Source organism: Garra rufa, chromosome 23 (assembly GCF_049309525.1).
Source record: "Garra rufa chromosome 23, GarRuf1.0, whole genome shotgun sequence".
NCBI classification, from domain to species: Eukaryota; Metazoa; Chordata; class Actinopteri; order Cypriniformes; family Cyprinidae; genus Garra; species Garra rufa.
In genome coordinates, this window is record NC_133383.1 from 35,098,325 (window position 1) to 35,123,259 (window position 24,935).

The following is a 24,935-nucleotide window of genomic DNA, read 5'->3' on the forward strand; positions in this document are numbered from 1 at the left end:
ATTTACCGGCCTGGACATAAGTCACTCCCTGCATTATTATCGTTGTTTTTAACTTCCTGTCTGAATTCCTTCAGGATCCTTTGACTTTTTAGGAGTTACCCATTTTAAGTTATGTGATCGCAAAAACCTGCTTCTTTTTTATTGTTTTTTATTTTATTGTTTTGGTTATAATGTACTGCGTACTACTGTAAAATGCGCACTAGCACGGCTTTCTGTTTCTATTTGGTGTGCTATTAATAAGCTGAAATTAACTTTGGCGTGCATATGATATGCATGTGTTTGACGTGCATATAATACGCCGTATTATAAATGAATTTGCGTTAACGCGCTATTAACGCGTTAATTTTGACAGCCCTAATATATATATATATATATATGTTTTTTGTTTTTTGGGGGGGATGTTTTTTGGATTTTTGGTTATTCTTTCGTAGCACTGTAAATAAACCCCCACTTACACTTCCATCTTCGAGTTGTCCATCATCTTTTGTAGAGGAGGAGGCTGGGAACCCACAGCGGCCCACTCATTTGGGACGCAACCTCACAGTGCCACTGGGCCATTGTTTTTTTATTGGTGGATGTGAAAGACGCTTATTTTCACATCCAGATAGCCCCTCATCACAGACTGTTCTTGAGAGGGGGTGGCTTATTATTATTTCATGTTTGAGGGGGTGGCTTATTAATACACAGTGCTGGCATTCGGGCTATCTCTGACCCCACACGCTTTCACAAAGTGTGTGGATGTGGCTCTTTCCTCTCTGAAGCAGATGCCAATCCACATTATGAATTATAAACTATTGGCTTGTATTAGCCAGATCAGAACTTCTCACTGACAGGTTGCTGCTGTTCAGTCACCTGGTGCGTTTTGGGCTGAAAATCAATTTAGCTGAGAGCTCTCTGTCTCCCAGTCAGTGAAGTGCCTTTCTGGGACAGTTATTGATTCAGCCCAGATGCAGAGTTGGGTTATGTCAGAATGCTCCCTGATAATTCAGCGGCTAGCTGATTCAGGACTTTGGGACAGATTCAGGACTTCACGTCCCCTCTGAGTTTTCCAGAGGATGTTCAGCTGATGTCAGCTTCCTCCTTTGTGATTCCTATGGGCCTGCTTCACATGCGACCCCTCTAATTTTGGCTTAAATCCTGGCACGAGGGAAGTCTTAATCTCAAGGAAGCCAATCACTGCATCAGTGCTATGGCCCTTTGAAAAAACCCTCGCCTGATCTCCAGAAGAAAGGTAGTCAGGACAGATGCCTCCAGCTTGGGTTGGGGAGCACTGTACAAGGGTAAACCAGTGCTCAGCTCCTGGTCCAACCTGGAGCAATTCCTGCACATCAACTGTATCAAAATGATAGTGGTTTTTCTAGCCTGAAAAACCTTCCTGCAAGCCTTAAGGGGGGACCACATCCTAGTCCGCTCAGACAACATGGTGGTGGTAGCCTTTAAAATTCACCAAGACAGTGTCAGGTCACCCTCCTTTTACAAGATGGCAAACCACCTCCTCCTATGGGCACAGTGTAACCTATTCTCACTGCAGGCAGTTCAGGTGCTGGGCAGACTGTACCAAGGAGCAGACCTGCTGCTCAAGGGCAGTGTAGCTCCAGGAGAATGAAGACAAGGAGAATGGACTCCGCTCAGGAGGAATCAGATGTGGTTTCCAGAGTTAATTTAGCAGCTGTTTAGCTGCTGTCTTGGCCAATCCCGTTAAGAATGAACTGCCTCTCTCAAGCAAGAGGCATAATTTGTCATCCCTGGCCTAAGCTGTGAAGCCTACATGTTTGGCCTCTCAACAGGAGTCTTTACAGCTCCCCACAAGAACTACTAACACTTACTGTTTTAACAGAAAACCTCCATTTCTACAACTATAAACTGCTGACTATTTAGGCACACAAAGACATCAAGGATCAGTGTATGAATCCCAACAATAGTGACATGCTTCATGCTGCAGTGCATTCTGGGAGCCATGGACGACTTTTGTATGATTCACCCAGAATACATTGCATCATGAAGCATGTCACCATTGTTGAGATTCATAATCTGATTCTTGATGTTTGCAACAAAGAAAGTTGTGTTCTTTCTTTAGTTAAAATTCAGCCATATCTCAGTCTGTGGAATCATTGTACTGCTATACTGCAATTAATAACATGCAACAAACACCATTGATTACACTAAATATAATCAAACCACTACGTGATGGTATCTTAGTCATCAGCAAGCAGCCAAAAGCAGCTGATCACACTTTTTCTGGCTGTTTTTGCTTTAGCAAACATCCAAAAGTCAAGAGTCAAATTGCCCAACTAAAGCAAACGCTTCTCACCATAATGGTGACATCAAACCAAACTATTACTTTCAATCATACATCAACATCTAAACCTCTGCTAATCTCAATAGAAATGTTGTAAATGTATGACACAAATAAAGTCACTCTGGTAATGTTGTTTTGGGGTTTATTTAATGAAGTTGGAGCTTTATCAAACAAAGGTTGGGTTTTTACTTTCAACCAAAAATTTGAATTCTGAGCAACATTTTGAGTCCACATCTTCCTAACCCAGAGGATGAACAGGGTCCCAATTTACTCTGCTTATTTCAGAGTGTATGTTGAGCGCTTTAGCCACTTTCAACATCCATAGCCGCTCGTCATATGCTTCGGAGACCACTCTAAAGGCCTGATAGTCAAGAAGCAGAGACTTGCTGGAGAGTTGATGCTATAGCCCTGGCTCAATGGGCTTACAATGTAATGTTGAATTAAGAGCCCACTCCACCATAGGAATGGCTTCCTCCTGGGCTTGTTCCTGCTAATGGGACAGGACAACTGCACCTCATCAAAGGGTCAATGGACAGGGCCATGTACTATCAAATCTTGGGTGAGAACCTCCTTCCCTCATTGAAAATGGGTAGTGTATGAGTATTCCAGTATGACAATGACCTAAAATCCACGGCCAAGGCAACAAAGGAGTGGCTCAAGAAGAATCACATCAAGGTCCTGGAGTGGCCTAGCCAGTCAGAGGAGTGGGACAAAATCCCTCCTGAAATGTGTACAAACCTGGTGGCCAACTGCAAGAAATGTCTGATCTCTGTGATTGCCAACAAGGGTTTTCCTAAGTCATGTTTTGCAAAAAAATTATTTCACTCATTAAAATGCAAATCAATTTATAACTTTTTTGAAAAGCGTTTTTCTTTTTCTTTTTCTTTTTTGTTTTTGTTTTTGTTATTCTGTCTCTCACTGTTAAAATAAACCTACCATTAAAATTATAGACTTATCACTTTGTCAGTCGGCAAACTTACAAAATCAACAGGGGATCAAATATTTTTTTTCCTTACTGTATATATGAAATCTGAATCATACACTCTCAGAAAAATGTACAAAGCCATCAATGGGGCAGTACATTTAATGTACAGTAGCTACAATGTACAACTTCGTATCTTATGCTGCGTTCCAGGCAGGTTTTTGAGCGCGTAAATCACGACTTCAAATCACGACTTCAAATCACGACGCATGACTTTGTAGCGTTCCAGGCAAGTCACACTGCCTGAGCGCATTTATTATTATTACATTATTATTAATTTGTTTGCAACGTTATATTGTCCTAAAGTCTATTTTTTTCACTGTGTACCACTTGCATAAACACCGCACCCGTAGGGGCTGACATAGTGGTTTCGCGGGCTATGTCACGTCAGAACTCGGAACTGGGAGTACATCGATCTAGTACGAGTTCACGAGTGGGAAGTCACGGGTTTGACTGCCGTTCCGGTGCACTTTCATGGGTAGAAGGTTGGAAAAACACGAGTAACGGGTTGCCTGGAACGTTGCATTTTTTATCCCTATTAGTACCTTAAAAGTACGTATTAGTATTTTAAAAGTAAATATTATTACATTTGGAAAGGTTACCACCCAGCAACAGCTTTTTGTACCTTTTTTTAGCAGTGTAATGAGTTCTTTGGAATGATCTAGTTTGTTAAAATCAAATAAAAATAGATAATAGTGTGCAACAAAATGTAAACAATCACTGTGAATGCATTAGCTGCTTTTTCAAGTAATCAGGTAAAATCAATTTTCTCTCAAGCTGACAAATGAAAAGTAGCATTTGTGGTAATGCTAGCTGCATCCTGTTAATAATGCTACATGTCACATGGATAAATATCACAAATTCTTCCCTTGCACTTCCTGCATATCTGTGTGTGTGTAAAGCTGAATGGCTTGCAGAAACACTAGACTGCATGACTATGTGACAGGCTGCAGGGAGAGCAAGCTTAGCTTGAGCTGTCACACACACGCTTGTATGAGAGGATATTTTTATTCTGTGAAACCGTACACGTGTCCTTAAACTACACACTTCAGCGTGTCACTCATCAGATATGAATGAAACCTTATAATGTGTGGCTTTTTAAAGGACGGTATTCACAAGTCTCTCCTTGTTGATGCTAAAAAGGCAGGAAAAATCCCATAGACTTACAGTGAATGACCCAAGTCATATCTAGAGACCAAAATGTTATAGAGACTTCAGGGTGGGATTATTTTGATTCAGAACACCCTTGCAACCACCTAGTACACCCTAGCAACTGCTTGTGACATAAATGTGGCATGTTTAGCACTCACATGTTCTGTAGAATACAAATTATTGTTGATTTTGTTTGGGTATGCACATAAATGCACAATTTCCCTCTCAGCACTGGGGATTATGTATAGGACAACACAAGGACATGTGTAAAGCTAAAACTTGATGAAAATCTCATTCTGTTATATAACACAATCCCCACGTCCCAGCATCCTCCATGCTGTTCCCACTCCACAAAGATACATAATGCACTACCATAGATATCATAATCATTTTACACCTATTTTGCACACCATTTTTAATAGAATATCACAAGCTAATTGTCATCCTTTCAGCATCATAATTTGTATTGCATGTTTTTGTATTGCATCTCTCATCATGTCACCTGGTTGTTTATAATGTATCCGCCATGGGCTCAAAGCGTGAGAATGATCCAGAACGAACACAATGACAAACCACACAAAACGCACGTGTGTGTGCTCGCATCTGTACGCTGTTTGAGGCAGAGAGTCAGAGTAAAACAAAGAGATGGATGACTGAGAGACTGAGAGAAAGAGAGCTTGCAAAGGAGGGGGGATGAGTTAGGGTCTCTGATTGGCTAGGTTTTTTTTCCTGGTAAAAACGTGATCCAGCCTGCAGAGGCACTGCAGCAGAGAGAGATAGAGAGAGAGAGAGTCTGTGAGGAGGAAGAGTCGAGATACTAACAGAAACAGAGGCAGAACATGCACTTGTGAGTCAGAGAGTGTGTGTGCGGGTGTGTATGAGTGTTTGCTCTCGGAGAGACAGAAAGAGAGAGAAAGAGGAAGACAGGGGAAGACAAATGGCCTCATTGAAAGATATTGCAGGGAAATAGCGAGAAAGAAATCCCAGTAAGAAGAGGATGGAGAGAGTGTGAGAGCGGACACAGAGACCCACGAATCCTCTTACACAACTGACTGGGTGAATGACTGAATGAGCGAGTGAGTGACCAAGACCAACACTGGACCAAAAGAGCCCATCGTAGACAAGAAGAAGAACAGAACGGTGCTTGGTGACGCATCTGACATCTCGTCCTCCATCTTTCCCATCCTCCACCCATCCATCCATCCTTCTTGGAGACAGGCAAGGAAGTCTTTCCTCCATCCTCTCGCATGCAACAGGAGCATCTGCTGCGATGGGCAGCACTCAGAGGGACAAGATAGCCTGAGACAGCAACAGAATCTTAGGAACTTTGTGTCCCCATGTGAGAAAGACATCAAGATCTCATGAATTAACAACACCACTCGTCCAGATCCAGAGACTTGCCACTATATACGCACTAGAGACAGCTAAATACAGGTAAGGATGCCTAAAAGGGTTATTCTTTTTTAATTACCCTTGCGTGCGGGTCTTTTTCATGAAAGTATCTTAAATGTTAATGCAAAATGAGAATGTTCTTCCTTAATCTAATTTCCTTAACATTTTCCTTTACCTGATCTAACTAAAAATTCAGTCATTGTACTGAATAAAACTAAAATTTAATTTAAGTATATCTTTTATCTTTAATAATCTAAATATATTATTAGTAGTTCATATATTATTAGTAGTAATTGTATTGTATCAGTAATTCAATACAGTATATATATATCCTACTAGATTAGTTATGATAAATATATCTAATATGTTATATTTTGCATTCATATTTTGATATATAAGCATGTTTTAGGGTCCCACGTCCTCACCCAGGACTTGCACTTCTTTTTATGTGTGGCCGTGTTGACCATGTTTATGGAATCGTCCAGGTTGCAATTAATGATTGCATGTGCACACAAACACAGATTCCATCAATGACTCACATTATCCGAGTGGGCATCTGATCACATGGGACTACTACACACCGACACGCATACTAACCCACATGTGTGGTTAAGACAGAGAAGGACCTGTGCTTGAGAGAGAGAGAGAGAGAGAGAGAGAGAGAGAGAGAGTGTGTGTGTGTGTGTGTGTGTGTGTGTGTGTGTGTGTGTTGCATGCACGGTCGCTGCAGTCAGTGTGCTGCATATGCTGCTTTGGTTGCATAACGGCCGCTGCTGGCGCACCCCTCCCACAACACTGCACTAAAAACTGCTAACACAGATGCACACACTCCCAGAATACTAATAAGTGCCGAAAACCTCAACCAAACACCCCGAAGTCCCTGTTTGCTTCCTGTACTGTAGATTCAGCCTCCTGTCACAATGACGATTCAGCAATCGATACTGTTTGTCAATATCTCAAAGGAGGAAAGCAGATGAATCCGTGTCTGTGCACCTGAGGTCATGCCAACATCAGCCCAAAATAATGAATGTTATTGGTGTCACCATTTAGTGATGATGGGATATTGGTTACCTCTGTTTGGGGTCAATGAAACATGCAAACCCTCTTAAAATTAAGAATTAGAAGATTCAGTTTTGATATCTGTACTGATATATCAGAATTATGATAGAAAGTCCATTGTCAGTTCTTTAAGATCTGTTTTTATTTTACAGCTTATTCTTCAGAATTCCAATGTATCCAGTTTTATTACTCTTAATTCTGATAGAAATTCCATTGTCTTTCTTTTAAGAACTGACGTTCCTGTTTTAAAAAACTATCCTAGTGGATTCATTTGATTTCTGAGGAATATGTGACCACAAAACCAGTCTTAAGTAGTATGGGTATATTTGTAGCAATAGCCAAAAAAAAAAAAAACATTGTATGGGTCAAAAAACATTATGATATTAGGTAAGGATCATGTTCCATGAAGATATTTTCTAAATTTCCTACCGTAAATATAAAGGCGATTTTCTCAATATTTAGATTTTTTTGCACCCTCGGATTCCAGATTTTCAAATAGTTGTATCTCAGCCAAATATTGTCCGATCCTAACAAACCATAAAACAATGAAAAGCTTATTTATGTATGAATGTAACTGGTTTTGTGGTCCAGGGTCATATATATTATTACATTTTATTTTTACAACTCATTCGTCAGAATTTCAATGAATCCATCGATATTATTTTTTAATTATATTAGGAATAGGTGAATAATGATAGAAATTTAATGGTCATTCCTTTAAGAATTGGCATTCATATTTTACAACCTACCGGATTTATTGAATTTTTGAGATTATATTAGCGAATTAGATTAGATTTTATATTAGCGAAAGGAAATTCTGATAGAAATTTAGAATTCCAATGTTCCAGCAGGATATTACTTTTTCTTTATATTGGGAATAAGCTAATTCCAGTCGTATTCCTATTAAAAACTCAAATTTCTATTTTCCTTAAAAAACTGTTTCAGTCCATCCAGTCCTATATTAAATTTTTCTATTTTCATTCCATTAAAGTGATAGTTCACCCAAAAATGAAAATGTATTGTTTATCTGCTTACCCCCAGGGCATCAAAGATGTAGGTGAATTTGTTTCTTCAGTACAACTCAATCGAAGATTTTTAACTCAAACCGTTGCAGTCTGTCAGTCATATAATGGCAGTCAATGGGACTAGAGGGCTGCATTGGGATTGGGACCCAACGCAAATCTCGCGGGAGTGGGCGGTTTGAACTTTGCTGCGGGCGGGAATGGGCGGCTAAAAACAACACTGCAACCATAACTTCAGTCGATCAGTCTCAAAAGTTGGGAGTCGGTGAAAAGTCAACACTCCCGGATGAGTTTGCGCAAACGTAATCTTTTAGTTTTTAATCAGTTGTAACAATCAGGATAAGCACAAGTAATTACCATTTTGAGTAGCCGTCGTACCCACAGTCTCTCCGTGTAAACAATGAGCGACGTTTACACGTGACATGCGTCTGCTATGCCAGAGCATGTTGACGTTTCAAGCGCCGGCTGTTGTGAACGCGCTCAGGACAGTTGAACATTGTGGTGGATCAGAGGTAAAAAAAATTATATAAATACTGTTCAGTTTTTTGCACAGACCAATTGTTTTAAGACCTCAATGTATCGTCACGAACCGCAGGGTTTAATTTGGTTTTGTCTGTGTATGTTTTTTTGACTCTCAAAGCTGTGGGTCCCATTGACTGCCATTATTTGACTAACAGACTGCAATGGTTTGAGTTAAAAATCTTTGATCGCGTTCTGCTGAAGAAACAAATTCACCTACATCTTGGATGCCCTGGGGGTAAGCAAATAAACATCAAATTTAAATTTTTGGGTGAACTATCTCTTTAAGATTGCTTCCAAAATATGACAGAAATGCTACCTGGTCTCATGACAAAAACGTACCTTTAAGAATTTTTTTTGAAAGATGCCAAATACGTACCAATAAATACATATAACTGCAGTTTCCAACAGAAATACTGTAAACACTACCTTGCTGAAAAAAAACAGCATATGCTGGTTAGGTATGTTTTGGTGCTGGGATGGTGGTTTTAGCTGGTTTATGCTGGTCTTTTGCTGGTTTATGCTGGTTCTTTGCTGGTTTATGCTGGTCCTTGACCAGCAACATGACCAGCATAAACCAGCAAAAGACCAGCATAAACCAGCTAAAACCACCATCCCAGCACCAAAACATACCTAACCAGCATATGCTGTTTTTTTCAGCAGGGTAGAGGCAGTAAAACAGCAAGCACTTGAAATAACAGCTCCACATGTTTCACTTTCTGGATGTAACAAGCTTTCTCTGTAAAATTAACGTTAGAGGTTGGTTAAACAGCAAGCACTTGTAATCGTTTTCGTACACAGTTATGATTACAGCTCCATATGTTTCACTTTCCAGACACAACAAGCTTGCTCGGTAGCTCAGCCGGTACGGAATTGGACTTAGAATGCAGAATCCTTGAGTACGAATCCAGTGAAAAACATAACTCATGATAAAAGAGCTGAAAGATGAAAACAAGCTAAAATGGCATGATTGCTTTTTTACGTCACATTCGCTTTTGTTCGCACTATCAGGTCGGCTTATTATTTTGCAAAGTTGTGTATAAAAAATCATGTTGTAGAGGGAAAATAAGTTCAATTCAAAATGTAGCCACCCTATTGAAAAAACTAGCATATGCTGGTTAGGTAGGTTTTGAAGCATATATGCTGGTCATAAACTGGTTTAAGCTGGTCATGTGCTAGTCCTAAAATGACTAGTTTAGGATCAGCACATGACCAGCTTAAACCAGCTAATGACCAGCTAAGGACCAGCTCATACCAGCATCCATGCTTCAAAACCTACCTAACCAGCATATGCTGTTTTGTTAAACAGGGCAATGTTTTGTGATAATTAAGAATCACTTACTAGCTTGTTTACATTTTTCTCTTAATGCTAACCTTTCAAAGCTAATTGGTTACATGTTGTTTTCTCTCGATCGGCCAGATTCTAACATTGTTAGTGATGATCTTTGCGACATGTCCTGTGAAAAGGCCCAGGTTATCTATGTCAGCAGAGGCTAAGGGAACAAACAGTCTCTCTTGTGAATGAACTGTGGATAAAATGGCTGACGCCTGCTCTGAATGTCAGCCACTGAATTATTAAACACTGCCTCCTCCTCACTAAAACTAGCATGACCTGCGTTGTCTACAGCAGCTCGACACACACACATACAACAGCCATTTCTAACAGTGAATATGCTAAACCTCTGACAAAACCTCGATCACACTTAGCACACAGTGCCAGACAATGACAGACAATGATATCCATCTGTATTTTCATCTTCCAGAACCATCTCACGACTTCATCTGCTCCATCTTGAACTGAATTTTGCAACAGGATTGTGCTTGTTGTAGATTTATAATACAGCTGAAAACCTCCATTAAAAGCCATTGTCATCTCTTTAGTATTATGCTGCCTTCATGTGCTATCGTAATTATGGTAAATACCAAAATCCGACATCGAAATTGCACATGAACACCCACTCACGTTGTAATTTCCACTGGAAAGCTCGAAATTTTTTATGATACCCGAGTTGCCGAGATGGGATAAACTTTGACCTTTCAACATGGTGGACAGCAACGAAACTATACTGAATGGTAAACATTGCATGATGTTAAAAGTTAAAAAAAACTTATATAGGCTATATAAAATATATATACTTATATAAAAACTTATATAGGCTAGCTAAAACAGAACCATTAGTTAGTATTGTCTTTAAAAAAACTATACTATTCATGATCAATAAGATATACAGCCTATCATTTATCGTTTGCGTTTTGATGCATCCTCTTCTTCCTGTAGCAGATGCATTAGGGAGTTTATAACCGTTTTAAAACTTTTACCCAAATAGCATGTGAGGACAAATTCCGAGTCCGCCATGTTTCTCTTCACTACGACAACAAAAGCACCTGAACACGACACACTGGTAATTTCGACTTCACAAGTGAAAGCATCATCTTTCCCATATCACATGAAGGCAGCATAAGTACCCTGTTGGAAAAAAAAAACAGCATTTGCTGGTTAGGTTTTGATGCTGGTTTTAGGTCATATTTTAACCATTTCACAAACTCAAGATCAGACAGGATTCGTAAAGAGATTGCAAGTCCCAAACAAATATGGAACATAATCATGTATTCATAGAATCCAATCATCATGTTCTGTCATCTTATTTCTAAGAAAACAGGTAAGATAAACCAACTGATATAAGCTTGAAATGGTCTAGGAAAGCTTTTGTAAACCATGCAAGCATTCTCAACCATGGTTTTGTTTCTAACAGAGTTAAAAGATTAAAACAAAATGTCAAACATTTTGTAACACATTTAATGACTAGGACCAGAGAAACATTTTTAAGATTTAAACTAGAACTAAACTAGAGATCTTAAGTTTCTTTCAGCTCTTATATTAGCATGCTGGTGGTTCCTGCGATCCCATTGGTGGATTTTGAAACCAATGGTATTTTCACTGCTTGTTTGTGTATAGCTTTGAGCAACTGTGAAATAAACACATGAATACACAATATAGCAAATTTACATAAAATGATATTTTGATAAAACACTTAAAATGTAATAGTAATAGATTTTCCTCTGTAAAATGTGGGACGGAGACATGGATTGGTTAGTGATTGGATGTAGGTAAATCTCAAGAAAGATTTATGAAGATAAAATGATAGGAGAAATTTAGCATATGCCACCAGAGAGAAGTATGGCGTTTCACTGGAAGATCAAGTTCTGACATTTTGAATAAAAAATACAAGGTCAAAACATTTAAAAAAAATGTTTCAGATATTTCAAAAATTAAATGTATAAATCATTCACAATAAGATCATAGCGTAGATTTAGAAAATAATGTTAATTTCCTTTTTAATACTGACTTTGCATGTTTAAATCAAATTACTCATAATAATATAATTAAAGATGAAATTCCAGTTGTTAAACACTAAATGTTGATACAAAAATGTTTACTATTAATGATCAGAAACAGACTTTATATATATATATAGCAGCAGTTTTACTCCATTAAATAATGTGAAAATATTTATAATATTTTTCTAAACATACACATGCAAATCAGTAAATGACTAAAAAAGAGAACATTTATCTTATCATTGCATGTGTTTTATTTTATTTGTTTTAGATTTTATGATGATACAAAGAGTGCTAATTACTTTATTTCTTTATAAGTTATCTTTTTTTTTTTTTTGTATAGCGCTTTTTACGATACACGTTTCAAGGTAAATATACCTTGAAAATCATGATGGTAATGTTTATAAAATCATAATATCTTCATGCCTTGTCAAATTTAGAAGATGAGAGCTGGGCGATAATATTGTTTACATTTTGCAACAATAAAAGCAAAAAAGTTGTTTAAATAAATGTAAACATTTAAAAAATATTAATCAAATATACACTACAAGTCAAAAGTTTTTGAACAGTACGAATTGTATTGTTTTTTAAAGAAGTCTCTTCTGCTCACAAGCCTGTATTTATTTAATCCAAAATGCAGCAAAAACAGTAATATTGTGAAATATTTTTTTTATCTAAAATAACCGTTTTCTATTTGAATATATTTTATAAAATGTCATTTATTCCTGTGACCAAAGCTACATTTTCAGCATCATTACTCCAGTAATAGTATGCTGATTTGCTGTTCGAGAAACATTTTTCTCAATAGTTGAATATAATATTTGAAAACAGTTGAGTATTTTTTTCAGGATACTTTGATGAGCAAAAAGATGCAAAGATCAGCATTTATCTGAAATAAAAAGCTTTTGTAACACTATACACTTCAAAAGCTTGGAGTTACTATAATGTTTTATAATTTTATAAAAAGTGATACGTTTATTTAGCAAGGATACTTTAAGTTGGTAAAAAGTGATGATAAAGACATTTATAATGTTACAAAAGATTTCTATTTCAGATAAACGCTGTTCTTCTGAACTTTCTATTCATCAAAGAAACCTGAAAAAATTCTACTCTGTTAAAAACTGCTGTTTTCTAAATATTTTCTAAATAATAATAATAAATGTTTTGGAGCAGCAAATCAGGATATTAGAATGATTTCTGAAGGATCATGTAACTGGAGTAATGATGCTAAAAATTCAGCTTTGAAATCACAGGAATAGATTACATTTTAAAATATATTCAAATAGAAAACAGTTATTTTAAATAGTAGAAATATTTTACAATTTTTGCTGTACTTTGGATCAAATAAATGTAGGCTTGGTGAGCAGAAGAGACTTCTTTAAAAAACATTTAAAATCTTACTGTTCAAAAACGTTTGACTGGTAGTGTATAAGTGTTAAAAAGACCTTTCTCCGACTACATTTTTAGTTTACTAATACGCATACATGGGTTTGCATTCTAGATGCTGTCAGTTGTTGATATTTCATGTAATTTATGTATAAACATGAATGAGATCCCTGTGTGGCTGCGGTCGTAAGGGCAGGGCTCAGGACAGGCTTTGTGAGACAGAGGTGAACAGCTGATAGCATCGCTGGCACAGGACATGGTGCCCTCTTGCTGACTGTCTCTCTGTCCAGGTGGAATGTATCCAGAGAGAGAGAGACAGAGACGGGCAGCGGGGAGAGATGTGCTTGTGGAATGTGCTGGGTGGTACCTGTGTGTATTTTTGTTGTGCACTGTGTGTGTGTGTGTGTGTGTGTGTGTGTGTGTGTGTGTGTGTGTGTGTGTGTGTGTGTGTGTGTGTGTGTGTGTGTGTGTGTGTGTGTGGGAGTGAGTGGGATATGAGGACAGGAATGTTCTAGATATTTTGATGACTCTGCATCCATCTGTTTGCTTGCTTTTAGTGTTTCATACCACATTCCATTCATGATGGACAACTTTCAGTAATTAAAAATGATTTTTACTTCAGTAATATGACATTTTTCAGTATTTAGTGAGATAAAAATGAAGGCAGGAGTTGATTTCATCCATTAGGATTTAATTTGACTGGATTGTGGAAAGCAGGCGAATTTCTGTAGCAGAATGAAGCCAGACTGGTTGCTAGTTTGCTAAAACAGTCATTTGGCTATAATTTTTAATACTATGCAGCAGCCTAATGGATCCCAGTTGACTGATATTCACTTTAGATGTTAAGTATTTCATTTACACCTCTAGAGTTGACAAATGGAATTTTAAAAATAATGATTTCGCGAACAGGTTTCTCAAACACTCCCCCATTGGTCACACAAACATATAGCCCCACCCCCAAACTCATGCCATTGGCTGAGCTGTTGCTGTGTCAGGCTGATTCTAAAAAAAAACATAGTTCTCTCTGTATATTATACTAGAATAGAAGAAGAAAGTATTATAATCTTGGGGAAAAAACACAGTAAGGACAGTTATATGTATGTTTTTGTATCAAAGTGCTGGCAAAATGTACTGGAATGTGATGTCTTGATAATGTGATAAGGTTCAAGAATGCTGTTGACTCAATTACCCAATGCATTCAGTAACTCAGTCCTGTATACACATATTCCTGTATTTAGTGTTCATAGAAGAAAAAAGCAGGTATATGGAGTAATATTAACTCCATATTATTAATATGTGCAAAAGCAATTCGATTTTAAAACTCAATATTTATTCCTGTTTAGTTCTCCTTTTAAAGGAGTAGTTTACCCAAGAAGGATAAATTGCTGCAATTTACTTACCCTCAGGCCCTCCAACACTCCAAAAGGGTGTTTTTGAAGTGATAGAAGAACCACTTTGGTTCTCCGAAGAACCTTTTAGTGAACACCCTGCTGAAAAAAACAGCATATGCTGGTTAGGTAGGTTTTGGTGCTGGGATGCTGGTTTTAGCTGGTTTAACCAGCATGTTCAAGGTTCTTCATGGAACCATCAATGCCAATAAAGAACCTTTATTTTTAAGAGTGAAGAAGTAGATTTGTGACCCTGGACCACAAACCAGTCATAAGGGTCAATTTTTAAAATTGAGATATATACATCATCTGAAAGCGGAATAAATAAGCTTTCCATTGATGTTTTTTATTTTATGTTTTGGTTTGTTAGAATAGGACAGTATTTGGATATTGCAACTATTTGAAATCTAAGGGTGCAAAAATATCTAAATATTGAGAAAACGCCTTTAAAGTTGTCCAAATGAAGTTCTTAGCAATGCATATTATTAATCAGAAATTAAGTTTTGATATATTTATGGTAGGAAATTTACTAAATATATTCACTGAACATGATCTTTACTCAATATCATAATGATTTTTAGCACAAAAGAAAAACTGATAATTTTGACTTATTGAGTCTATTGCTACAAATACACCTGTGCTACTTAAGACTGGTTTCGTGGTCCAGGGTCACAATTGTTCGTTGGAAAACAGATTTAGAGAAATTTAGCATTACATCACTTGCTCGCCAATGGATCCTCTGCAGTGAATGGGTGCCGTCAGAATGAGAATCCAAACAGCTGAATAAAAAAACATTGGACCCTGTTGTCCTCTCACATAACAATCCCCCAACATATTAGTTTTTTGAACTGTTTTTGGTGCTTGATCTATGCATATTTATTTCCTGCTTCAGATGAGACGACTTTTTCACTATAGAAAGAAACATTATAGTGGACTCATGTTTTACCCAGAAGCATTGGTTTAAAGTTAAAAACACCTAAATGGAGAATTTACTTTTTTACAAACACACAGCTTTTCACTTCACAAGATGTAAATGGATCAACTGCAGTCGTGTGGATTACTTGTGGATTATTGTTATGTTTTTATCAGCTGTTTGGACTCTCATTCTGATGGCACCCATTCACCACAGATCTATTGGTGAGCAAGTGATGCAATGCAAAATTTCTCCAAATCTGTTCTGATCTGATTATCTTGGATGGCCTGAGGATGAATACATTTTCAGCAAATGTTTAGTTTTGGATTATAGAAGCCATAGGCTTACCATGCTTTTGAGAATCGCAGCCCTGCAGCTCATCTCAGTTATTTGCTGTTTCTGCTTCATCCTCTCTGCCTCTCTTCATCATGTTTTGTGCTGACAGGGTCGAACACACACATGATTTCATTAAGTGCAGCAGTGTTGTGCAGAGCAGCAGACAGTTGGCCTGCTTTAATATGTTATCTGCTGTCTCTCTCTCTCATGAGCCTCTTACATAACGGAGGAGCTTGTCTTATCAAATATGAAATCCTGTGTGCGATGAGAGGCGGAAATGTGTTTGTTTGAGCCTGACAAACAAACAAATTATTAACTAATTAGTTAATCGATTCACAGCCCTAAAGAACATACGTACACTGGAGAGCACTAGACTCACGTCACAGGTTTTTTAATGCTAACAAAAAAGTACCAAAGTAGTACCACGTCCTTTTTTACTATGGTAACGCTTACAATATGGCACTGTACTTTCCATTTTCCACAAGTTGATATGATTCTTTAGGGTCTTCCTGAAACATCTGCAACATACTTTCGTTAAAATTTCTCAGTGGTCGTGTAAAATAACACCCACTTTTCCTTGTCAAAAACAGCTCTGTTCACAGTGACCCATTTCATGCATGTCTTTTTAAATGATAATGAGCTACTGCTCACCCCACCCCTCTTTTCTATTGTTCTGTGTATTTGGTGGTGCCTTACCGTCAAAAACAAAACTAATCCACTGCGTCCTCAGTGGCTCTGATGTCGGGGAAAAATTAAGACTTTTATGTTCACTTTTACATCCAAATACAAAACACCGGCACTGCTTACAAGACATTGTTGTCGCTACAGCTGCTCAAGCGCAGAGAAAATGATGGACAGCGAACAACTGGCTGACGTGGAAAAAATGCTAATACAGGACAGTCTGCCATGGGTGGTACTGTAGTATTAATTTCGTCAATGAAAATTATGACGAGAAATGTTCGTTGACAAGCTTTTTTCCCATAACTAAGGCAAGAGGAAGACGAGATGACAATAAGGTCAATAAACAAAAAGTAAGACTATATCAACATGCAATTTCGTTGGCGAAATAAGACGAGACTAAAATCTATTTTAAAACAAACTTTTATGTGTGGTTGCCAGATGACAACCCAGATAGCACACGTACGTCTGCAAGATGTCTGTAAAGATCTATTGATCTGAAAAGCATCTGCTGTGTACAAACATCTGGCAGACGTCTGAAAGATGTCAGTTTTACATACATTCTAATTCATATCTTAAAGACATCTAATAGACGTCTATTTGACATCTGATAGGAAACGTCTAATAGATGTATTGCAGATGGGCAAACTAGGTCTTGCAAATGTTTTGCAGATGTACATGCAGACATCAAATAGACGTCTAGACGTCTAGACAAATAGATGTACATGTGCTATCAGGGAAGAGTTCAAATCCCAAAATCACAGCTTCGCTGTTACAAGTATACATTTTCTGCTCGATGTTTTGCTTATTTTAAAGGAGTCATATGATGCAGTTCCTTGTTTTCCTTTGTCTTTGGAGTATTACAAGCTGTTTGTGCATAGATAAGATCTGTAAAGTTGCAAAGTTTAGAGTCTCAAAACCAAAGAGATATTTATTATAAAAGTTAAGACTCAGCCACACTCCTCTAAAACGGCTCGTTCAAACACTCCCCCACTTGTCCACGTCACGGGGTGAGTAGATTAGCATAACACCGCCCATATGTATATGGAAAGGAAGAAGGTGTAACTTTTACCGGCTGTAGTAGTGTTGCAGCCGCCATGTTGTGAAGACGCAGTATGTTTCATTGCGAAAGCAAAAGCGAAATTACTTTGTTTTCATTCCAAATGAGGATACAACTAGAAATCAATGGATAAGTTATACTTATAACACTGTTCTGGAACAGTACAACGCGAATCTTCGATTGGGTGATGTGCATTTTACGGAGGACTGTTTCCTGAACCTGAGAAAGCAGCTTACAATGCCAGCTGTACATAAAGGGTTAAGGCTATAAAGTGGGGCAATTCCTTCAAGTTTCATATTTAAAGAATTCAGTACTAACTATTCAAAGGCAAGTTTTGAGCAGTGTAGAGTAGTGCTTGTTGTTTCTTGTTCTACGATCGCAAATGCAGACCTGGTGTTATGTTTACGCTGCTCGACGTAAATGCAACGCGTAAAAAGACAGTATGAGTCATTATAATCAGTAGTTATGTCCCCACTGGATGCAACAAATGCCTCGTTTCGCACGTAAAAAAAATAAATAAATACGACCTCATGTTATGTCAATTACGTTTGCACACTGCCTCCGAAATTTTCGTCCGTCATAAAAATTTTTTGGATCGGGTTCGATTTTTTGCGTTTTTCGCATCTGCCAATGCCAAAATCCAGAATTGCGTCTGACAAGTTCATTCACTTTGTCTCGCAGCACAAAGCACTGTAAAGGTCCTTGTACACTGAGTTCACAGAAATTAGTGGTCTTCTTTGTAATATGTGGCTCCAGTAATGCTAGCAAAGCATCAAAGGTTACTGACATCCTGAAATAAACTTTGAATCACCGGGATAATCCTGCAGTTTATTAATAAAGAGGTGCGCATTAAAAGAATTCTCTCATTCCTCTCTCTATGTTTTTCTCTTTTTAAGAAGAGAGTGGACAACAACATCATTCTATTTCATATTGTTTTGCGTTTTTTTTTTTTTTTTCGCAACGGATGAATTTATATGCATCGTACTCAGTGTGCAAGGTTTCTGTGCGTGACAAACTTTTAGGATTACGAATACGAAAAACGCGTATGAAAATTTTGGACTCAGTGTGCAGTGACCTTTAGACTAAATGGAAAATGGCTTCCAAAATGTATTAATTAACAGTTAATTAAACATAATCTAATTGCTAAATTGTCGAATTTTCATTGACTAAAACTAAACTAAAATACTTAAAATACTTTCTTCGATTAAAACTAGACTAAAATGTTGAGACTTTTAGTCGACTAAAACTTGACTAAAACTAAATAGAATATGGTGACTAAATATGATAAAAAAAACTAACAAGGACATTGTAACAGGGAGTCAGAGACGTTCGGATCCATTTGCCAGGCTTTATTGAGAGAAGTCAACAAGCAGTAGCAATCACCAGGAAAACAGGAACAACGTAGGAAATCCAGGAAACAGTTCGATACACAGGCAATGGTCGCAATGGCAGGTAGCAGGAATCGTCAACGGGGTACACAGTCCAGAGTCATACACAGAGAAACCAACACAAGGGAAAACGCTCGGAATTATGACCATAGGGAACGGTAAGACTTCGCAAGGTGGCTGTGTGTGTGAGTGGCTTAAATGCAGACAGTGTGATGAGGTGCAGCTGTGAGCGGTAATCAGTAAAGTGAGAGCAGGTGAATGCAGTGATTAGTGCAGTGGCTTGTGGGGAATGAAGTCCATGAAGTGTGGTGCAAGAGTTCATGATGACAGGATAGACCAGATACGTGACAGAGCCCCTCCCCAAGGAGCGGCTTCCAGACGCTCTAACCACCTAATACAACCTGGAGGGTGGTGGAGCGGAGGCGGAACAGGGGGAGGGATGGAGGGCCAGGTCCATGTAGGGGTACTGGAACCACGAACTGAGGCGGAGCCGACGGAGGGAGAAGCCATGGTGGAGGAAGGGTTGGCTCCTGCCTGGGGCCGACCGACGGAGGTGGAGCCGGTGGAGCCCGAGGCGAAACTGGAGAGTCGATGGTCCTGGGCGACACAGAGGATCCGGAGGACCAAGGCGGAACCCAAGGCTCTGGCGACCCCGGCGGAGATGGAGGTCCGGAGGTACGCAGCGGAGCCGGAGTGACAGAGGATCGAGGCTGTGCCCACGGGAGGGAGGAGGTCCACAGAGCCGGCAGGACGGAGTGACGAGGCGCAGCCGGAGGAGTAGAGTCCAGAGGCGAAGGTGGGGCGACGACTGACCGGGGCGGAGCCGGAGAGACGATGGAGCCCGGAGGAGCTGGTGGGCCGACGGCCGACAACGGAGACGAGGGAGCACAGAGCTGGGGTGGAGCCGCAGGGTCGGAGGGCCGAGGTGGAGTCCAGGACTCTGAGACTGGAGGTGATGGTGAGGGATCCTTCAGTCTGGACACCGATGGAGACTGGCAGTCCCACAGCAAGTCCTCTGCACCGAAGGTGGGATGTGGGTGAGCAGAGGGACTGTCAGGAGACAGAGGTGGCGGGACTGGAGCAGCAGGGAGGGTGGGTGGGAACAGTCCATGCATGAGCTCCGTGACTAGAACCGGGCAGACAGGAATCTCAGGACGACTGGATGGAACCAGCGGAGGCTCTGGAAGGCTGGGCGGAACCAGCGGAAGCTCTGGAAGGCCGGGCGGGACCAGCGGAAGCTCTGGAAGGCCGGGCGGGACCAGCGGGCGGGACCAGCGGAGACTCTGGAAGGCCGGGCGGGACCAGCGGAGACTCTGGAAGGCCGGGCGGGACCAGCGGAGACTCTGGAAGGCCGGGCGGGACCAGCGGAGACTCTGGAAGGCCGGGCGGGACCAGCGGAGACTCTGGAAGGCCGGGCGGGACCAGCGGAGACTCTGGAGGGCCGGGCGGGACCAGCATAGGCTCTGGAAGGCCGGGCGGGACCAGCGGAGGCTCTGGAAGGCCGGGCGGAACCAGCGGAGACTCTGGAAGGCCGGGCTGAACCAGCGAAGGCTCTGGAAGGCCGGGCGGGACCAGCGGAGGCTCTGGAAGGCCGGGTGGAACCAGCGAAGACTCTGGAAGGCCGGGCGGGACCAGCGGAGACTCTGGAAGGCCGGGCGGGACCAGCGGAGGCTCTGGAAGGCCGGGCGGAACCAGCGGAGGCTCTGGAAGGCTCGGCGGAACCAGCGGAGGCTCTGGAAGGCTCGGCGGAACCAGCGGAGGCTCTGGAAGGCCGGGCTGAACCAGCGGAGGCTCTGGGAGGCTGGTTGGGAGACCAGCTGCTCGAGCCGACAGCAGCGGTGGGTCCTCCACGCTAGACATTAACCTTTGCCAAGCCGTGGTAAAATGTGGGTGCTGTGGTTCTGGGCTAGCGGCCATCTTGTGTGGTGGCTCTGAGCTGGAGTTTACTGTGGGGACATTGTTGTCGTCTTCTTGAATTCCCACAGTAAAAAGAGAGCCACTCATTTGCAGAGCAAAGTCAATGTACGTTTGTAAAGTCCAGCCAGGTTCGAACATGGGCATGAGTGAAGCTAATGGCTCTAAGAGTCCTCCCCGAAAGAAAATCATCAGGCACTGCTCATCCATCGTAGACCGATTAGCCAATTCAATGAAGGCCATAGCATAATCCTCAATTGTCCGCTCACCCTGCTTGAGAAGCATGATCTGTACCGTGGAGTTCGTGCTGGAACCGGATGACATCATACTCGCTGCTGGATCCTTGTAATGACGAAGTCTTCTGTCACAAGGAGAGTCAGAGACGTGCGGATCCAATTGCAGCATTTATTGAGAATAGTCAACAGGCAGGAATAATCACCAGGAAAACAGGAACAACGTAGGAAATCCAGGAAACAGTTCGATACACAGGCAACAGCCGGAGAGACGATGGAGCCCGGAGGAGCTGGTGGGCCGACGGCCGACAACGGAGACGAGGGAGCACAGAGCTGGGGTGGAGCCGCAGGGTCGGAGGGCCGAGGTGGAGTCCAGGACTCTGAGACTGGAGGTGATGGTGAGGGATCCTTCAGTCTGGACACCGATGGAGACTGGCAGTCCCACAGCAAGTCCTCTGCACCGAAGGTGGGATGTGGGTGAGCAGAGGGACTGTCAGGAGACAGAGGTGGCGGGACTGGAGCAGCAGGGAGGGTGGGTGGGAACAGTCCATGCATGAGCTCCGTGACTAGAACCGGGCAGACAGGAATCTCAGGACGACTGGATGGAACCAGCGGAGGCTCTGGAAGGCTGGGCGGAACCAGCGGAAGCTCTGGAAGGCCGGGCGGGACCAGCGGAAGCTCTGGAAGGCCGGGCGGGACCAGCGGGCGGGACCAGCGGAGACTCTGGAAGGCCGGGCGGGACCAGCGGAGACTCTGGAAGGCCGGGCGGGACCAGCGGAGACTCTGGAAGGCCGGGCGGGACCAGCGGAGACTCTGGAAGGCCGGGCGGGACCAGCGGAGACTCTGGAAGGCCGGGCGGGACCAGCGGAGACTCTGGAGGGCCGGGCGGGACCAGCATAGGCTCTGGAAGGCCGGGCGGGACCAGCGGAGGCTCTGGAAGGCCGGGCGGAACCAGCGGAGACTCTGGAAGGCCGGGCTGAACCAGCGAAGGCTCTGGAAGGCCGGGCGGGACCAGCGGAGGCTCTGGAAGGCCGGGTGGAACCAGCGAAGACTCTGGAAGGCCGGGCGGGACCAGCGGAGACTCTGGAAGGCCGGGCGGGACCAGCGGAGGCTCTGGAAGGCCGGGCGGAACCAGCGGAGGCTCTGGAAGGCTCGGCGGAACCAGCGGAGGCTCTGGAAGGCTCGGCGGAACCAGCGGAGGCTCTGGAAGGCCGGGCTGAACCAGCGGAGGCTCTGGGAGGCTGGTTGGGAGACCAGCTGCTCGAGCCGACAGCAGCGGTGGGTCCTCCACGCTAGACATTAACCTTTGCCAAGCCGTGGTAAAATGTGGGTGCTGTGGTTCTGGGCTAGCGGCCATCTTGTGTGGTGGCTCTGAGCTGGAGTTTACTGTGGGGACATTGTTGTCGTCTTCTTGAATTCCCACAGTAAAAAGAGAGCCACTCATTTGCAGAGCAAAGTCAATGTACGTTTGTAAAGTCCAGCCAGGTTCGAACATGGGCATGAGTGAAGCTAATGGCTCTAAGAGTCCTCCCCGAAAGAAAATCATCAGGCACTGCTCATCCATCGTAGACCGATTAGCCAATTCAATGAAGGCCATAGCATAATCCTCAATTGTCCGCTCACCCTGCTTGAGAAGCATGATCTGTACCGTGGAGTTCGTGCTGGAACCGGATGACATCATACTCGCTGCTGGATCCTTGTAATGACGAAGTCTTCTGTCACAAGGAGAGTCAGAGACGTGCGGATCCAATTGCAGCATTTATTGAGAATAGTCAACAGGCAGGAATAATCACCAGGAAAACAGGAACAACGTAGGAAATCCAGGAAACAGTTCGATACACAGGCAATGGTCGCATTGGCAGGTAGCAGGAATCGTCAACGGGGTACACAGTCCAGAGTCATACACAGAGAAACCAACACAAGGGAAAACGCTCGGAATTACGACCATAGGGAACGGTAAGACTTCGCAAGGTGGCTGTGTGTGTGAGTGGCTTAAATGCAGTCAGTGTGATGAGGTGCAGCTGTGAGCGGTAATCAGTAAAGTGAGAGCAGGTGAATGCAGTGATTAGTGCAGTGGCTTGTGGGGAATGAAGTCCATGAAGTGTGGTGCAAGAGTTCATGATGACAGGATAGACCAGATACGTGACAGACATTCAACACGGGACTAAGACTAAGACTAAAATTGAAAGTAGATGACAAAATTAACACTAGTGGGCGGAGCCTAAGCAGTGTGAAATCATACTGCTCAGAAAATCAAAACGGCTTGATAATGGAGTATGTTTAGGTTTTTTGGGGATTTAAAAAAAGGAGTGAATGGATTTTTATCATTGTAGGGTGGTTGTGTCCACACTGCTAAGACTGATGAATTTTGCATCAAATGTCCTCTTTAAAATGTTTATATAATATTCAACTAATTAAATTTCATGCCTATTATTTATTACATGTCAGGTACAGTTTGCTTTGTGCTGGTGCCCTGATCACCCTGTTGGGGTTTATATTGCGATAATGGCTGTTATTTCTATGTGGTTAATGATCTCTAAACAGAAATGTCTGAAGGCTTGAGAATCATTTCACTCATCAAATCTCACGGTTTCCAACGCCCATGCACCAGCTGACTATGCTGATGTCAGAAAGCTCATTCGCACCTTTGTGTGTGTGTGTGTGTGTGTGTGTGTGTCAACCAGTAAGAGCGCGTGGTTATTTTTGGCTCTGCCTCACAGCTCTGCGGTGCCGTGGCAACTCGAATGAATGTGACTGACAGTTACTGGCTGATCGGTGCTTCTGTGACCTCCAGAAAATGGAGGACGGTTTGGAGCCACATCCTGTGCTCACATCCTAATTAAATCATTGTAAACAACTAAACCAATGAGCGAGATGGGAAATAGAATAAATAGAGGTTGTGATGACTAGTTATCAGGTCTGATTGGTCACAGCAACGTCAAGGAGCTGGTGCAAAACAAGCGTGTTTTTGTGCGCACGCCTGCGCATGTTCCAGAGGGTGGGTGAGTGAGTGGAGGTCCACGGCTGTGGGTGGAGAAGAGTGTGAATCTTTAGAAATGAATGGATGGGGGAGGAGGAAAAAAGAACACAGATAGTGGAGAGATGCCATAAATAGACAATCTAGCTTACGGTGCATTCACGTCATGTGTGAATTATCATGACCTCGTTCGATTCCTGTTGTAAATTCAATCAATTACTCATTTCTTGACTCCTGAAATACATTCTGTAGATGTGTATTGTAAATACATTGCCAAATATATCTCCAATGCCAGCATTGTCGTTTGACCTGTGATGTATTTACTGTACAACTGTGAAAATAATTGACTTGTGTATTGTAAATTGAAAAGAGTCACTCGGCTTACAGTATAGGTTCCTACTTTATATTAGATGGCCTTATCTACTATGTAATTACATAAAAAATAATGGTAATGTTAGGGACCGGTTTAGTAGTATAGGTAGGCATTTTGGGATAGAAAAGTGTCAATTGGTTGCACACTTCAGAATCGCAGAAGGAAATACACATACAGTATGTGACCCTGGACCACAAAACCAGTCTTAAGTAGCATAAGTTTATTTGTTGCAATAGCCAAAAATACACTACATGGGTCAAAATGATACATTTTTCTTATAACTGGTTTTGTGGTCCAGGGTCACATATTTGCACACAAGGCATGATTACAACTCTTTTTTCGTAATAAGTGATGGTTCATCCAATAAATTTGTTGTAATTTACTCAGTCGTGTCAATCCAGATGACTTTTTTTTCCACTACAGAACCTTGGAAAAAGTATGGTCAACAGGAAAAAATTATTTAAAATATATATTTTGTATGTTTTGGTAAACTAACTTTGCCAGTGAACCGAACAAAACTTGCAT

General features: G+C 41.6%; 2 protein-coding genes and 1 non-coding gene across 3 annotated transcripts in view; 2 read left to right on the forward strand and 1 right to left on the reverse strand.

Moving 5' to 3' along the window:
- The first annotated feature begins 5,728 nt into the window (after window positions 1-5,728).
- The window catches only part of cimip2b (ciliary microtubule inner protein 2B), a 50,742-nt gene continuing 31,535 nt past the window's right edge, over window positions 5,729-24,935 (forward strand). The window contains exon 1 of the mRNA XM_073829712.1: window positions 5,729-5,867. The gene's annotated coding sequence lies outside the window, so the exon portion shown is untranslated. The remainder of the gene's footprint in view (window positions 5,868-24,935) is intronic.
- rnf208 (ring finger protein 208) overlaps window positions 5,729-24,935 on the forward strand; it is a 30,604-nt gene continuing 11,397 nt past the window's right edge. Inside the window, exon 1 of the mRNA XM_073829713.1 lies at window positions 5,729-5,867. The gene's annotated coding sequence lies outside the window, so the exon portion shown is untranslated. The remainder of the gene's footprint in view (window positions 5,868-24,935) is intronic.
- Window positions 10,976-11,106, reverse strand: LOC141299926 (U8 small nucleolar RNA). Its single transcript, XR_012341886.1, has one exon. It is a non-coding gene; the product is annotated as a U8 small nucleolar RNA (small nucleolar RNA).